The following is a 16,210-nucleotide window of genomic DNA, read 5'->3' as shown; positions in this document are numbered from 1 at the left end:
TTAAGTAAGTCCCTTTGACACTTCATATGATAATGGCTTGGTGATGATGAACTCCTTTAGCTTCACCTTGACTGGGAAGCACTTCATCTGCCCTTCCATTCCAAATGATAGCTTTGCTGGATAGAGTAATCCTGGTTGTAGGTTGCCTTTTATCATCTTGAATACTGCTTGCCAGTCCCTTCCTGCCTGCAAAGTGTCCTCTGAAAATCAGCTGACAGTCTTATAAGCAACTCCCCTCCCCCGCACCCTGTAGGCAACTCTCTGCCTCTCTCTTGCTGCCCCCAGGACTCTGTCTTTCCCAAAATTTGGGAAGTTTTCCTCATTTTTTTCAATCCTTGCTTCGTCATTCTGCACTGGTTGACTTTTTTTCTTCCTTATGTTCCAAATAATTGATTTGAACCACAGGTTTCTTCCCTTCACCATTGATTTTGTGTGGATTTTCCTTCGTTTCACTTCGTTTCATGGCCTTCACTTCTCTTATGTGTTTGCCGTACTCAAGCATATCTGTCAAGCCTGTGAGCATATTTATCACCAGTGTTTTGAATTCTGCGTCTGTTAGGTTGTCTATCTCTTCATCTGTTAGGTTGGCTATCTCCTTGTCGCTTAGTTCTCCCACTGGAACCTTGATCCATTTCCCCATTTGGGCCTTACTCTGTCTCCTCATTCTGACAGGCTCCTGTGCTTGTTTGCCTCCACATCTCAAGTAGAGCTGTTGCTCCTGTTACATTGTAAGGGGCGGAGCCTTAGGGATTTGTCATTACAGGGCGACCTGTTTCACCACGTTGTGGCACTGTATGTGGGGGAGGGGTCCGAGAGGGGATGATGCCACCTGCCCAGCACTTGTCCCTTTTCCAGGCACCTCTCCCACTTCTGCACCGAACTGTCACCCCTCTAGCTGCTGCCCTGGATGTCGTTTCCAGAATGGGTGGGTCTGTGGATGCTCTAGGAATGTGGGGGCCCTTTAAACAAGTGGGCTCTCCTAAGACCAGCAGTTTCTGCCTCCGCCCCAACCCCCAGTGGTCTGCACAGGCAGAAGCAACGAGGCTTGATTTTCCCTGGTGCTGGGACCATGAGCTTCGAGGTCTGGTGAGCAGCTGGGAATGCTCCCCAGGTGTCCCTCCTGACTTCTTAAAATGTGTGACTGCACTTTCTGCCAGCCTGCTGCTGCCACCACCACACCATGCTCTCTCCGCCCCAGCTGCACCCCTCCTACCTGTCTGGATGAGTAGTTCTTCTTTATATCTTTGTTTGCTGGACTTTCATGCAGTTTGATTTTCTGGAACTTCTGGTTGTTTCTAGTTTTGAGGTAGTTGTAGTCCTTCTTAGTTGTGGAGGGAGATGCAGTGTGTCTGTCTACGCCCCCATCTTGGTGGGAAGTGCCTATAAGTTACTTTTTTTCCATCCTTTTACCCTCTGAGTCCTTGGTGGATTTACAATGGATGCTCCACTTCCCAGATGTAAGGAGGTGAAGAGGTGTCAGTACTTCTTATCTCTCTCTTTAATAGAGAAGGGCTGTCTGTGCTGTGAAGCAAACTGGCATGAGGTTCCATCCTGTAGTAGAAGTGAGACCAAGGACTTCCTGTGCAGAGAGGGAAAAGAAGAAGTGTTTTGGAACACAGGTATCCCCTTTTTCTCTTCCTGAATGCACACCCAGCTAGGTAAGGTCAAGGTGATGGTTATCAGCTTGCAAAGGTGATCAGCTTGCAAAGGCAAAGGCATTTTGCCTCCTAAACTTCTGGCTGAATTAAGCATATTAACAAACAGAATATGCTATTGTTAAGAGAATGGCCTCTTTATGGAGGCCTAAACAGCAAGCTAACAGAATTAAGGAGCATTGTATTAAGGTGAAATACCCAGGAGACAGTAATCAGAACATACATAGAACATTTTCTTGAGAACTAACACCCTTAAAGGTTTGTATTCTGTAATCCTAATTCCAAAATTTGTAAGTAGTCATTGAAAAAAGGAAATATATATTCCATGGTTAAATAAATTTGGGCCTCACTAGGTCAGACAAATTTAGCCAGGTAGTTTTCCTACAGGACTTATCAGAACCTTCCATGTAGAATATAATTAATAGAAGTGTATTATTTTGACTCAATCTTTCTTACAAAACACTTGTATTAGGTATAATATAGGCCAGTCTTTATATAGAAACTGACATGTATATATTTTTTCTAATTTTTGGTATTTGATGTTTCACAAGTTTCTGATATAAGAAGAACTGAATTTTTCGGGGTCTCCATTAGTTTCACCAGTTATAAATATGGTCTTCTGAATCGATCCGTTGTTTTTTGAACAATGAATGGACAGCTAGATGGATGGGCTGGGGTGGGATGAAATGAAATGGAAGAGAATGGCAGCAAGACTGTTCTCAAGAGTCTCATTGCTTCTCCTCCAGCTCTATTTTTACTATTGTGTGATTCTGGGCCACTTCCTGTTATTATTACACTTGCTGTTGTCAGAGGAAGCCAATTTATTTTAATATTAGCCTGAGCAAAACATAATTAGGAAAAGAATTTGCTACCAAAAAGGAAACATGTATGTGCTGTTTTGCTTTGCAAAGCTCAATACTCAGATAAAAATATGCATGGAGAGTGCCTTCCACACAGGCTCCCAGCATCCTGCCGGGCCACTGAAGAATCCAGGCACTCCAAGGAAACACAGCCTGGGACCAGATGGTTGCCCCAAATTCTCACTATTCCTCTTTTTTTATTTTGGAAGAAGAGAGAGAAGAGGTGACAGAGAAGGGGAGAGAAAAGGAGAGGGTCAGGAAGGGAACAGATTGGAGCACTAAAACTATCACAGGCCCCAGGCTGAAGGATGAACCTCTGCCTTCGCTCCTTAGATCTTACAGCTTAGTCCAGAGTTACTGCTGACATTTCCCCCCTGTGAGCTGAGAGCTTCTGAGAACATGAAATCCAGCCTATTCATTCAGGTTCCTTTCCTACTCCCTATCTCTCCTGATCCTCCTCTCTTACTAACAAAAGTATTTCCTCTTCATCATGTGTAATATACACTAATCTTGGAAGGATTGCTATTGTCTGGCCATACACAGAAAGTATGGAGTCCAACTCTGTGCCAGGCCCTGTTAATTATTTTCACATAATTTATTTTATTTCATACTCACAATAATAGTCTGAGTAGGTATTGTTATCATCCCCATACTACAGACAAGGGCATCAACATCTGGAGAGGCTAAGAAACTTACTTAAGGTTACAAGCTGGATGGTGTTGGAGGCAGGATTTAAATGAAGGGAGGTCTGCTGACTTTAAAAGCGAACAGTTTTAACCACAATCCTAATGTTCTTTATTAATTTCTTCAAGTATCTGTATTCTTTTTTTTTTTTTTGTAATTTGTTTGTTTGTTTATTTTTTTTATTTTTAGAGAGAGGAGAAAGGAGAAAGAGAGGGAGAGAAACATCACTATGTGGTTACCTCTCACTTGCTCCCCCAACTGGGGACCTGATGGGCAACTTAGTCATGTGCCCTGACTGGGAATCGAACCAGCAACACTTGGCTCGCAGGCCGACGCTCAATCCATTGAGCCACAGCAGCCAGGGCCGCATCTGTGTTCTTATTCATGAACTAGAAATTATCTCCAATTCCCTTGTCCCCCTTATATTCTCCACACAATGGACAGAAAGATTGTACCAATTATGACTAGGCTGTGCTGCCAGAAACAGAGACACAAAATAAATGTCTGGAGGCAGCCTCTTTGGGCAGTTATGGATCTGGTCAACAAAGTCCTTGGGGGCTTAGCTTCTTTCAACCCACCACTATCCCATCCAGAGAGATGACCCTTGTCTTCATGGTCCAAAGTGCAGCTCAAGCTCCAGCCATCACATCTGCATCCCAGGCAGTGGGTGAAGGACAGAATAAAGAAGAAGAGGGTCAAAAAGTAAGCATGATTTTTTGAATCACTACTTCACACTCTGATTCTCACCAGCTGGCCATACTGAGTTATGAGGCTATATCTACCTGCAAGTGATGCTGGGAAATATGCCCTATTTTTTGCTCCATAAGATGCACTTTTTTTTCCCCCTGAAAGTGGGAGGGAAATGTCTGTGCATCTAATGGAGCGAATATTGCATCACAGACTGTGATGTGTGTTACCTGACCTGTCAGCGGTGGCCACAGCTGTTAGAAGAGAAAGCGGTGGGCCCACACGAAACCCCTGGGGACACTTAAATGGCCCACTTTACTGCTGAATCTCAGGGCATCTGGTCAGTATGAAGATAGTGAAGAAAGTGATATCAGTGATTGTGAACAACTGAGCTTCATAAATTCTGACACTAGCGATGATGAGTTCTTGGGGTTCTCAGGAAACTAGAAGAGTGCTTGAACCTTAAAGTCTCTCCTCATTTGTTAATGACAGTGATGATGGGTCTTAATACTGCTGTTCATGCTACATGGTTGAAGTATTATTCTGTTATATTTTATTAAATATTTTAGTACACCATTTGATTCAGAGTTTGTTTTTTTTTTCTTTGCTCCTCTAAACCTAGGTGTGTTTTATGGTCAGGTGCATCTTATAGTGCAAAAAGTATGGTGGTTTTTATTCTAAGACATCATGTTTCTGGCTTAAAAGTTGGGGTTTGAATTATTATGCAAGGAAGAGGGGATGGATAGTATGGGATGGAGCACAGTTTCTGCCAGATAACCCTTTCAAAATGTAAGTCAGCTCACATTGCTCTGCTTAAAATTGTGGAAAGACTTCCTACCCACTCAGGCTGGACGCCCAAGCCTTTGCAGTGTCCCGCAGGACCTTCCATGTCTTGTCTCTCTTATCTCTCTGACCTCATTTCCTGCCTGTCTCTGCCTGGCTCACTCTGCTTCGGCCACGTGGCCTCCTTTGCTGGTTTTCTAACAAGGCAAGCACATTCCTGCCTAACTGCTCCCTCTGAGCCTTTGCAGGCTTCTTCCCCGAGGCATCTGCTCATCTTGGCCTCAGTTCCTCAGGTCTCTGCTCGGATATCACTCCATCAGAGAGTACCTGATAGGCAATAGTGCATGCCTCTCCATGACTCTCTAGTCCCCTTACCTTCTTTTATTTGTATTGCCTGCTTTTGTTCCCCCCTTAGCTCACCTGATATATTCTATACGTGTCCACATTTTCTTACTTCCTTCTCTTTTCTCCTGTTAGAACAGGGGCTTCATCTGTTTTCTTCAATGCTTTCTATCTCCAGGTCCAAGAATAGTAGCAGGCACACTGTAGGCATTCGATAAACATGAGCTGAATAGGTGAATGATCGATTGACTAAATCCCACTTTATATACCTTCTAAAATTTAGCAAAGGATGCATTGAGGTACCCAACCTAAGAGGGCTTTGAAAATAGAAAGAATCAAATATATATTTGTTTTATGCTGTTCTTTGATGTCTGCCCATTTGTAAAAGCACTCTGTTGACTGTGAAGAAAGAACATAAGTGCTGTTGGCCTTTATTATTTTGAAGTAAGGCACAGCGGGGTAGAGTTTCCAGTCATTTCTTCCCAAAGCACAAGAACTATTTATTCTAAATCAATTTCTTCCCAGCCTTTAGTTTTGAATGAACGTGGCTTTGCTGCACATAGTTCCCTAATATATCACTTTGATGGTTTATTTCACCTTAAGTAGCATGGAATTGAAGTCTGAGACTGTATCAGGCAGATTTCAGGTCTCCCTTTCTTCCCTTTGTACCATCACAGTTGGGGGGAGTTGTCAAGCTGTGCTTGGCCAAGTTAAATGAGGAGACCAGATGGTCAGAAAGAAAGGAATTTTGGTCCAGGTTTAGAGGAAAAAAAGTTTACAGCAAAACTCCTGCATAGTTTTTGACCAAGAGATCAGAACACTCAGCACTGGGGATGATTACTGAATGACGGGGTTCCCCAGCAAATGTTTGCAAGATACGAGTTCCTTTTCATGTTAATCTTCTAGAACTTTCTGCCAAGACTTCGGAATCATCTCACAGTGCTGGGGGCGAGGGTTGGTTATATGTTGCTTTTAGTTTTCAGAGACAAAAAAAAATTGATTTATGTAAAACACACACACACACACACACCACACACACATAACCAGGAAGTAAAGAAGTCATTTTGAGCTTTCCCTTTTAGAAGAAGGCAATTTCAGGAATAAAAGCAAACAAAAGCCAAAACTGGGAAAGAAAGGATGACAGGAACCACTGGAGTGATATGAAAGGCAATTCTTTCTAGTCCTTGAAACAGAAAAGGCAGGTGGGGCCCAGACCCAGAAGCCACGCCTAGTTGAATTGAGAAGGGGCGTCGGGGGCTTTCTGGCACTAAAGTGGAGTCAGGGGGCAAGAGAGAGAAAGTCAAGCAGTAGAAGGTGGCAGGGATCCAGGCAGGAAGCAGGCTGGGTGTGAACAAGTGTCTTTGTGGTAGGGACAGATGGAAAGAGAGACATTGGAGAAATACCGCTGAGATAGGAAGAGCCTGTCTCCTTGTCCTCTGATAAAGTATTTCGTCGCTGCTGGCGTTCAGCAGGCTTTGCTTTTCATGTGCTTGTGGCTGTGCTCACAATAGAACATCAGGGCCTCTGCTCTGTGGCTTCATAGCTGAAATGTTCCCCCAAAGGCATAAACACAGTACAGTGTCCTGGGAGAACCGAGTGCCAGCATTGCCAGGGCTGGCTGAACTTCTCTGGTTTTCATTCTGGTTGTTGCAGCCATGCCAGGGCAGACTAGGAACCACGTGGCATGTCCATAGCTATTATAAGTCACTTTCCTATTGACTCTAATTTAAGCATGACAGCAGTCCTGTGGCAAGAAATATGGCATGAATCAACAGCCACCTTTGCAAAGATGAGAGGGTGGAGGCTCGGTGAGGTTCAATGGCTTGCAGACTATAAACTTGGGGCCAGAACCTGCTTCTCTGTCTCCCAATGTGTTGCCTGTGCATCACATTATTTATGGTAGTCGTTACCTCCGATTGAGTATACACTCTGCATGTTGCTGTGGGAAGGAGCAGAAGAACAAACCAGATGTGACCTCCTCCTTGGGATGTTTCTGATCTAAAATGGGAGACAGGACAAAGGCAGATAAATGAATCTATGTGCAAATGCCCCCAAAGTGTACATTTAACTAGATGTTCAGAAACATTCATACATCCTCAGGGCACTGTTGGAAGCTTCTGGAAGGAAATCTCTGGGAATTTGAGGAGACACAGAAAATTGCCTCATTGGCTTGACTGTGAGGCCGTTATGAGGAGCTATGTAAATAACAGCCCGGATGGGGGCCAAAAGATGCATTTGACCAGAGGGAAGAAATTTGGGATTGAGAATTGAGCACTTGTTGGCCAGCAAAGAAATTCAACTGTCTTAGAAAACTCATCTGGGGTGATTTTTCTGCCTAGATAATGAAATTTTTCAGGCTCCTTGTAACTGGCATCCAGATATAGAGACGTGTCTGGAAAATGTCCCGATTGTCATTTGGCTTCGGTTTTATAGCTTTCTTTGTGTGGCATATGTCAGACATTGAATGGGGCTCTTGGAAATACAGATACCATCTGGGTCTGGGTAAACCCCCAAACCCAGGGATACTGAGTAGGAAAAGGGGAGGTGGAAGCTTAACACTGAGAGGAGGGGTGTGTCTTTAGGTCACCCCACCTCTTGCAATGGACATGTTCAAATTACCTGTACAAAGTGGCAGTGGCCAGGTACCACGAGACCCATAACGCAGTGACCGCACTCCCTAGTAAGAACATCCAGATTTCTCTTTGAAACAATTCCTCTTCCAATATGCAGTCTCAAGGGTCTGACAGCCACATACCACTGGCCAGAGTGGCCTGCTGCTCCCTTCTCCCTGGGTCTGAGTCTTGAGCAGAGTGACTCCCTGGTGGCAGCTGCAGTTGAGTCTAGTGGACAGTGAGGAGCTCTCTGAAGAGCATGTCCCTTCGTGCCTGCTGCCTAGACGCCACATTCCACTTCTCCAGCTCCACCTGATATTCTCAGAACTGCTTCCTATTCTTCCCCCAGATTCTTCTTTTGCTTTGGACAAAGTTTGCTGTTGTCGCCTGCAATCAGAGAACCCCAAGGGGCGATTTCACCCCAAGTGAGATCACAAGCATACTTTCAGGCACTTGGGATGTGTCTGCTTCTGTCTGTGCTCCAGCCCACCTGCCTCAGAAGCCCCCTTAGGGGATGAGAGAGCTTCCATAAACCAGGCTTCTCAAAAGTGGAATGCATAACACCAGGGGATTGAAGCAATTAGTTGGATACAGGATAATGCAGGCTTCTATTTCAGAAAAATTACTCATAATTAATTGCCCCTTGACCTCCAGGTCTGTCTGCAAGTATGACACTAATTACAAGGCTGATTTAAGTCTCAGAGGTAAATTTATATGCCCTGTGCCCAAGACTATTTCCAGCTCTACAAAGAACTCCTATTTCTATGTCCTTATATTAAAAGCCAGAGCAGTACAGTGTATTCCCAATGTTACTATTACAACATTTGCATCCTGAACACTTAAAATAAATGATTGATACAGTCATGGAATGCCTGGAGACCTATAAAGTCTTTTGCTAAAAAAGTTGGCTCTTTCTTCCTATCATGTTGGATCTAGGCTTTTTTACAGTGATCAGGAAGATATGCCACCATAAGGTCCTAACAGTTTACTGTAGAATTAAAAGGTGTCCAGAAATGAAGAAGAATTTCAGAGCTCTAGAACTGCATGAAAATTGACTGCAGACTAGACCAGGGTAGAATCTGAGCACTATCTGCAAGTGCTGGCAGGGCTGTGATGAGAAAGGAGAGAGAAAGTCCTCAGATGCAGGTAGCCCTGAATTCACCTACCATTTATATGTCTCACTTGAGTACAATTCCAGGATGTCTGGCTTCAGAGTCCACAGTTTAACATGAAATTATGATCTCTGTCTACCATATGCTGGGCATGACTGGCATATTTTAGTATATAAAAAAAGGGGGGGCCAGTGAGAAGGTGGGAGATAAATAGTTGTGAATAACTAGTGAAAATAAGAATTAATATTTTTAAATGGAGGACTCGAGGGACTCAGTCTATTTCTAGCTACCCCTTTTAGTCCCAACTGGATGTCACTTTGTTCTGTTAGCAAGTATGTAACACTTATCTAGAACCCCAGAACCTCAGAACCCCATTACTCAGAACCTCCTGCCCTCAGGACCTCGTTACTTCGCCTTGTATTGGGCGATGACTGTTATTTATGGAAATGTCACCTGTAATTTCTCCTGTGTTGTAGGTCTATCAATCAGGGTTCGATCAGGGCTCCAGAATGGCAGTGATTATAGAAATAAGGATTTTATTGTGGGAATTAGACCTTTCATAAGTGTGACAGAAGCTGGGAAGCTAAAGGTACAAAAGAGGAATAAGACAAAGAAAGAGCCACCGACCAGTCCGCCTGAAGCACCGGTGCAGGTGAAGGAGCTGGCGCTCGTGGGGAGCTACGAGAAGCCAGGTGCGTCCAGCTCTTGCAGGGGACAGCAAAGGGGAAACTACTCTGGGACTCCATGGAAGTTGACGCCTTTGTGGTACTAAATCTCTGAGCCCATCGCTGAGCATTTCGGCAGGCTAGCAATCAAGAATATGAACCTGAGGCAGAGCAAAGAAAGTGAGGACCTCTGCATTTCTCCAGAACCATATCTGCACACGTATTGCCTGTCTGCCAAGAGTAATGGCCATTGATTTACTTCCACCTTCAAAATCTGGAGCAAGTTCTTCTTTGGTCAACTCTAACCTGAAACCATGCCGATTAAGGAGAGGAAAAGAAGGGAATTTTGAGAAAATTCCTAGCTTAACCAAATTGACAAGGGAGTGATTCAGAACACTGCAACTCATATTAAATTAGTGTATCTCTCTTATTTGTTCTGTATTTAACTTCCAAGTAAAGACAATGGCAAAATCATGCTTTATTTTAACATGAGGCAAATATCCTTTGCATGAATGAAAGTAAACTAACCCTGTTTAAGAGAGTATATACTTTATTCATCTTTGGGTTAGGTTCACTTTCACTACTAGTTGAATCATACCCTACTTTAATATCCTGTCATTTAAATGTCAAGAGATAAGGCTTCCCATTCTTACCCCATCTTATATTACATAGTAAATGAATAAGGTAAGAGGAAAAACAAAGGAAAATAGTATATAAAGAGAAGATATGTGTGTGTGTGTGTGTGTGTGTGTGTGTACACACATATAAATATAGATACGAATACATCAAAGAAAAGCATAGATGTTCATGGCTAGCATAGTTATAGTCTCTGCAACTGGTCACATCATCAGAGCTGCTAATTGAAATTTCTTCCTTCCATACCTTTTCTATATTTTCTTTGCCCCAGCAAGCTCCATAGCTGGTCATAGTGCCCTGTTCACAGAAGTGATCCAAATTCTAATTTTACTGGTAGTCTTTTCTTCATTCACTTATAATTTACCATCATTTTTTAATACAGGACAAGGTATTACTAAAAGATGTCCCCAGGATTGCCTACATCCCAGACACACACTTCCCTGTCCTTACTGTATAGTAGAGACTCGCTTTCCCATTGAAAATCAGGGTCAGTTGTCCCATCCAGAGCAGTAAGCCCCATCTCTTGCTTGTTGGTTCTCTAGCAGGACAACCTCAAGTGGCCAGGTAGGAGTCTTAGTTTATAGTTAATAGAGGGATTGTTAGTCCTCAGTGGTTAATCCTGTCAGAGCACCTCAACCCTACTTGTGTTTCAACAAAGCTTCATAGATCTTGGTGGGCTCTCCTTTTGAGCAACTTCTCAATTTTCTCTAAGACATGAGCTTGGAAATTCAAGGTGTATTAGGCCTTACAGATACACACACACACACACACACACACACACACACGTTCCACTTAGAAACCAAAGAAAGAAGAAGAAAGAGGGAGAGGAAAAGGAGGAGGAGGAGACAGAAAAGAAGGGGGAAAGAAAGATGTTATCTCTCTTGAGAAGGGAGGCTTGTCCAGAGAGGATTATATCATAGTTGCTTCTTGTCACGAACCTGAGACCACAGGTGTTGCTTGTGAATCTAAAGCTCCATTTTCTGGTTTGACATATGAGAAAATTAATATGAGATACCTGTGTTTAAGAGCAGTGAGACCATGTGATTCTCTGGACCTGAAACTGTATTAATTCAGAAATGTGAAATAATTCTTAGAACTAAAACAGAAAAACTGCCTTCCAATCTTGTGCAGGGCTTTTGAAATTTTAATCATTTTTATGAGGCTAAAAATAACAAAAATTTTAGTTTCACAAAATATGGAACACTTCGGTCAAGACAAAAATTGGTAGGGTTGGGGAAAGACTTGCATTGGCTTGGTTTTAACCTATACATCAAGAGAAATCAACAGAGAATGTAATCCAAACATGCGCTTCGCATAGTTTCCACTGTCCTTGTGTTACCAAGGTTGGAATTATGGTTGGGTTCACTAGTGAAAAAGTGAAAAATTGATGACATCTGCTCTCTGAGTCCTTTTTGTCTTTCCCGATAGCTACTGCAGGCGTCTTGGCATTCTGTGATGAAAGCTTCAGACGTATGACGGGAAGTGTCATGTGGAGGTTGAACAATTTAAAACCAGAACTCTGTCCACATTCCCAGGACTCTTGTAAAGCATCTTCTCTTGCTACCGGCAGGATCAGACATCCTGAGGGTTCTGTGGTAGAGCCTGCTGAAGGGTGGAACATCACTGAGGTCACAGTAAAGCCTACGAGTCATACCAAACCAACCAAATCAGGGTCTCATTGCCTCTCATCACCACCGTCATCGCCTCATCTCATTCATTCATTCATTCACTCACTCACTCAACAATAACGTGGATTAAACACTGTCGCAGGCTGTGTTGGTGTCTGTCCCTGTCCTTTGTGCCTGGCCACTTCAGTGTACTCCAGCCAACTTCCTCTGCCAGTATCTCTTTACCTGAGGGATGTCTGCAAAGCTACTTGACCTGCCCTCACTGATGAAGTGTTGAGGAATTACTGCTGTCTGGGAGAAGCTCCCCACCAATAACTAATGAGAGTTTAATTATAAATACCTCGGCTCCTCTGCTCCCGGGGTGGGATAACACTAAGGGACAGTTTCTACTTTTTCCCTATGTTCCCTCAATTGAGCTCCACTGGCCCACTGTATTAGATGGTCCGATAACATGGCATTGTATAGGTGACCTTCCCTTCCTTGTACACTCCCCCCAGCCACCCACCAGTGTTCCTTCACCTCCCTCCAAAACGAACCACCTCTACTTGAATCTTTGTGTGAGAGTCCACTTCTGGCAAACTATACACCCACTATGTGCCAGGCTTTGTGGCAATAATCCATTGATTGAAGAACCACCAGATTATAAGATTTTAGACATCAGTGACAGGCTGGTGGGAAGATGTTTGATAGAAGTTTGAGAGCCATTTCTAACAACTTACCTTATATAATTAGCGTGAGGTTTAATCTTGTAAACCACTTAAAATAGCACCTGGCATATAGTAGCAATGAAGTAATTATTAATTATTATATTTGTTATTCTGCTGAGCTAAGGCATTGGGTGTTTACCAGCTCCTTGTTAAAATGTAAATTCCCACGCTGAAGTAGTACATTGAGCTCTTAGTGGCCATCAGCACTTTAGAAGGACTAGATTAGCCAGAGAAGCTTTAGTTACTTTTCTGGATCTTGAGGGAATGGGACAAAAGACAAAGTAAGATTTAAAGGTGGTAGGGGGAGGAGAGAGAACCCACTGACAGGACAGTAGGAGTGAGGAGACAGGGGACAGTCCAGTGGGGACTTCTGCCTAACAAGGACCAGCGTGGGGCTCCAGACTGGGCAGTGAGGCCCATCCCAGGACAGATGAATCCAGGCCTCTCAGAGTCCAAAGCCTCAATAGAAAAATGGCAGTGCCGAGAACTGAACATGGGTCCTGCTATTTCATTCACTCATTTATCGTTTTGATACATTTGTTCAACACATAATTATTTAAATTGCCCTTTCACAGGTCATCAGACGACTCCCAGTAGGAGAAGGCATATCTGTTAAACCAATAGTGTGAATGAAATCTCCACGGTGCTTTGGTAGAATGTGGGTGTGGATCAGAAGCAGGGAATAGCCTGACCCTGCAGCCCACATCTCCTCCTTCTCACCCAATTGCCTTTCTACTGCCAGGGTTTGGGCATTTCATTTCTCTGAACCTCAGTCAGATTCTTCACCCCAATCTCACAGACCACTGAGCATTCCAGAAGAGCAGATAGGGGTGAGCGCTCTGCAAATGCCCATTTTCTGCTATCTTCCCTCTCACCTGAAAGAAGCGGGATGCAAACAGGCAAACCACTTCTCAACCTACATACAAACTGGTTGTTAACAGATAGCTCTGAGACCAGAACAAGCCATGCTGGCGTGAGGGAGCCCTGACACAGGCTGTGTGGGGACATTCACTGGGGGCATAGAGACTGAGGTGTGAGCTCTTGAGCTGGACACCTGGGTCCAAATGCGGGTTTCATTCCTCATTGATTATGTGATCTTAGGCAAGTTCCCAGACTCTGTGAGCTTCGGTAACTTTATCTATGCAACACAAGTGATGATACTAACAGTTCTCACCTCCTAGTGTTGTTACAAAATGAAATGAGATGATTTTAGTGCCTGGCACATCGTAAACACTCGGTAGATGTAGTTATTATTTAGAAGGGACTCCTGGCACCGGGATCATTACCTGCCAAGGTTCCCAACTTTTTTTATCTCAATGGCCATGATTCAACAATCCCTGGGAGGAAATGGGTTAGGGCCTGAGTGGTCAATACTTTAGGATTAGGGAGCTTTGTGTTTTGACTCACTGGCTTCAGACATTGGCGATGCCCTGCCCACAGGCCCTAGACATTCTTCTTCATGAACTGAAGGTTATTTGTTTGGTGGCTCACAGCTTGAAAGGATGTGGCTTGTTTTGTATTCCTGGAAGGCTGAATATGCCCTCAACCCATGACAGAAGAGAGTTTATGATCACCAAACACCCACACCTCCTTGCCCTCTTGTTGGGGTGTAATCTGGGAGCATTTCTACAATGAACCCAGAGGACTGAGTGACAGTTTCCCACCTAAACAATGCCCTTTTTATTAGCTTCTTTTTCTTCTCTATTTCACTCTATACCCCCATTTCCTACCAAAATACTCTAGGATCACTTCTGAAGTAAATTATTTGCCCTGAAATCCTTTATTCTGAATCTGCTTCTGAGGGGAACTGAAACTAAGACACTCATAGACAGACACCTTTAAATAAGTTCAACACAGGCCAAATGAAGTGCAAGGTCATACCTGTGTGCAATCATGACCGTCTAGACAGCCAGCTCAGGTCCAAGCACATTTTTGCTTGTCTGAGTTATTTGGGTTGGCTTGCCCAAGCAGTTCTGGACTCCCTCCAAAACTTTTCCAGCCCCCGCTTTTCTTTAGTCTTGCAGACTTAACCTCGGAAGCTGGCAGGCCTAAGATGGGAACAGCATGCAATTCTGTGAAGGGCATATATGGGCCACTCCTGTAAGCAAGCACAGGATAGAAACACAGCTTTTCTCTTGTTCTCAAGCTGGAACACAAAGGTCCTTCTGAGTCCAGAGATAGGGCCTGAGTTGTTATTTCTCTGGAATCAATGTCGTTGTCCAAGGTGAGCTATCGGCAAAGTGTGGGAGATACGCATAAAAATGGAGGCAAGTTGTCACCACTTGGAAGCACTCACCGCGGGCCCACCCTTGGTCTGTAATTCACATCTGGGCTCCTGAGTTACTCTCATGACTGTTCAGCAGAGCTGATGTGATTTATGCATTTATAAGGGTGCCCTGGCGCTCATGAGAAAGCTGCCAGGGAAGCAGATGGAGACCGCCAAATCAATCCCAGGTTCAGAGGTGGGAACCAATGTCAAGTTCAATAACAGGAGCCTCTCTCTCTTCTCTGGATTCTTTTGAGAACAGTGGCGGGAGAGGAGGTGAGAACTCAACATTGCAGATCAAGAAACGAGGAGGCATGGTTTTCAGAAGAAGACTGATGCCAATGAGCTAGTAAATAAAGCTGTGCATTTGGGCCAACGATTGAGTTAAGATAGCACGTTATCCACATGATTGTATTTAGTCCTTCTCTTTCCTCCTTGTCTTTCCCTCTTCTTCCCCCACCTCAAATTTTCCCTGATTTAGTGAGGGTGAGGAGAGAATCATTTTGTGCCAGATATCACCTGGCTACTAAGGAAGGATAGTGAGATTTGACCCAAATTTGTGTTCTGTCCATTATAGTCAGAGATCCTGGCTCGTTAGCACAACCACAAATTGTGATCCTCTGGCCTTCCTCATAAATGTGACTGGCAATAAATATTTGTGGTGTACCCACTGCCTGCGAGGGTACTATTAGAGAAGATCCAAACGTAAATAAGGCATGGGCCCTTGCTCCCTGAAATCACTTTGATTTTTTTCCATTCTGTCCCTTTAATAACTACATTTATTTATTCAACAAGCTTCTTTTTTAAAAAATTTAATCTTTTTTGTATTTTCTTCCATTACCGTTTAATCTCCTTATTACTGCTCCCACCACAATCGCCACACTGTCATCCATGTCTATGAGTCCTTTTTCCTTTTTGCTCAATCCCTCCACCCCCAAACCTCCCCCAACCATTAACTGTCATCTGCTCTCCACCTATGAGCCTGTCCCTGTTTTTCTTGTTAGTTCAGTTTGTTCATTAGTTTCCACATATGAGTGAAATCATATGGTATTTGTCTTTCTCTGCCTGGCTTATTTCACTTAGCATAATGTTCTCCAGGTCCATCCATGTTGTCGCAAAGGATAAAATTTTCTTCTTTTTTTTATGGCCAAGTAGTAGTCTAGTGTGTAAATGTCCCATAGTTGTTTTACCCACTCACCTACTGCTGGACACTTGGGCTGCTTCCGTATCTTGGTGATTGTAAATAACACTGCAATGAACATAGGGGTGCTTTTGTTTTTTTCAAATTAGTATTTTGGGTGTCTTCGGATATATTCCCAGAAGTGGGATAGCAGGGTCAAAAGGCAGACCCATTTTTAGTTTTTTGAGGTATTTCCATACTGCTTTCCACAGTGGTTGCACCAAGCTGCATTTCCACCAACAGTGCAAAAGGATTCTCCTTTCTCCACGTATTTGCCAGCATCTATTATTTGTTAACACAATGATGTTGGCCATTCTGACAAGTGTGAAATGGTATCTCATTGTGGTTTTAATTTGCATTTCTTTTTTTCCATTTCAATTGCTTTAATGGTTA

At 43.6% G+C, this 16,210-nt stretch overlaps 1 long non-coding RNA gene across 1 annotated transcript; it reads right to left on the bottom strand.

The window, feature by feature from the left end:
- Positions 1-466: 466 nt before the first annotated feature.
- Positions 467-5,206, bottom strand: LOC150011134 (uncharacterized). The gene is made up of 3 exons (XR_016510641.1): positions 5,090-5,206; positions 3,778-3,848; positions 467-1,579 (listed from the first exon to the last, which is right to left on the bottom strand). It is a non-coding gene; the product is annotated as an uncharacterized LOC150011134 (long non-coding RNA).
- Between the last annotated feature and the right edge of the window lie 11,004 nt (positions 5,207-16,210).

This window comes from Furipterus horrens, unplaced genomic scaffold (assembly GCF_987537825.1).
Source record: "Furipterus horrens unplaced genomic scaffold, mFurHor1.1.pri manual_scaffold_4, whole genome shotgun sequence".
NCBI classification, from domain to species: domain Eukaryota; kingdom Metazoa; phylum Chordata; class Mammalia; order Chiroptera; family Furipteridae; genus Furipterus; species Furipterus horrens.
The sequence above is the reverse complement of the archived record's forward strand: the minus strand, read 5'-3'. Positions and strand labels throughout refer to the sequence as shown.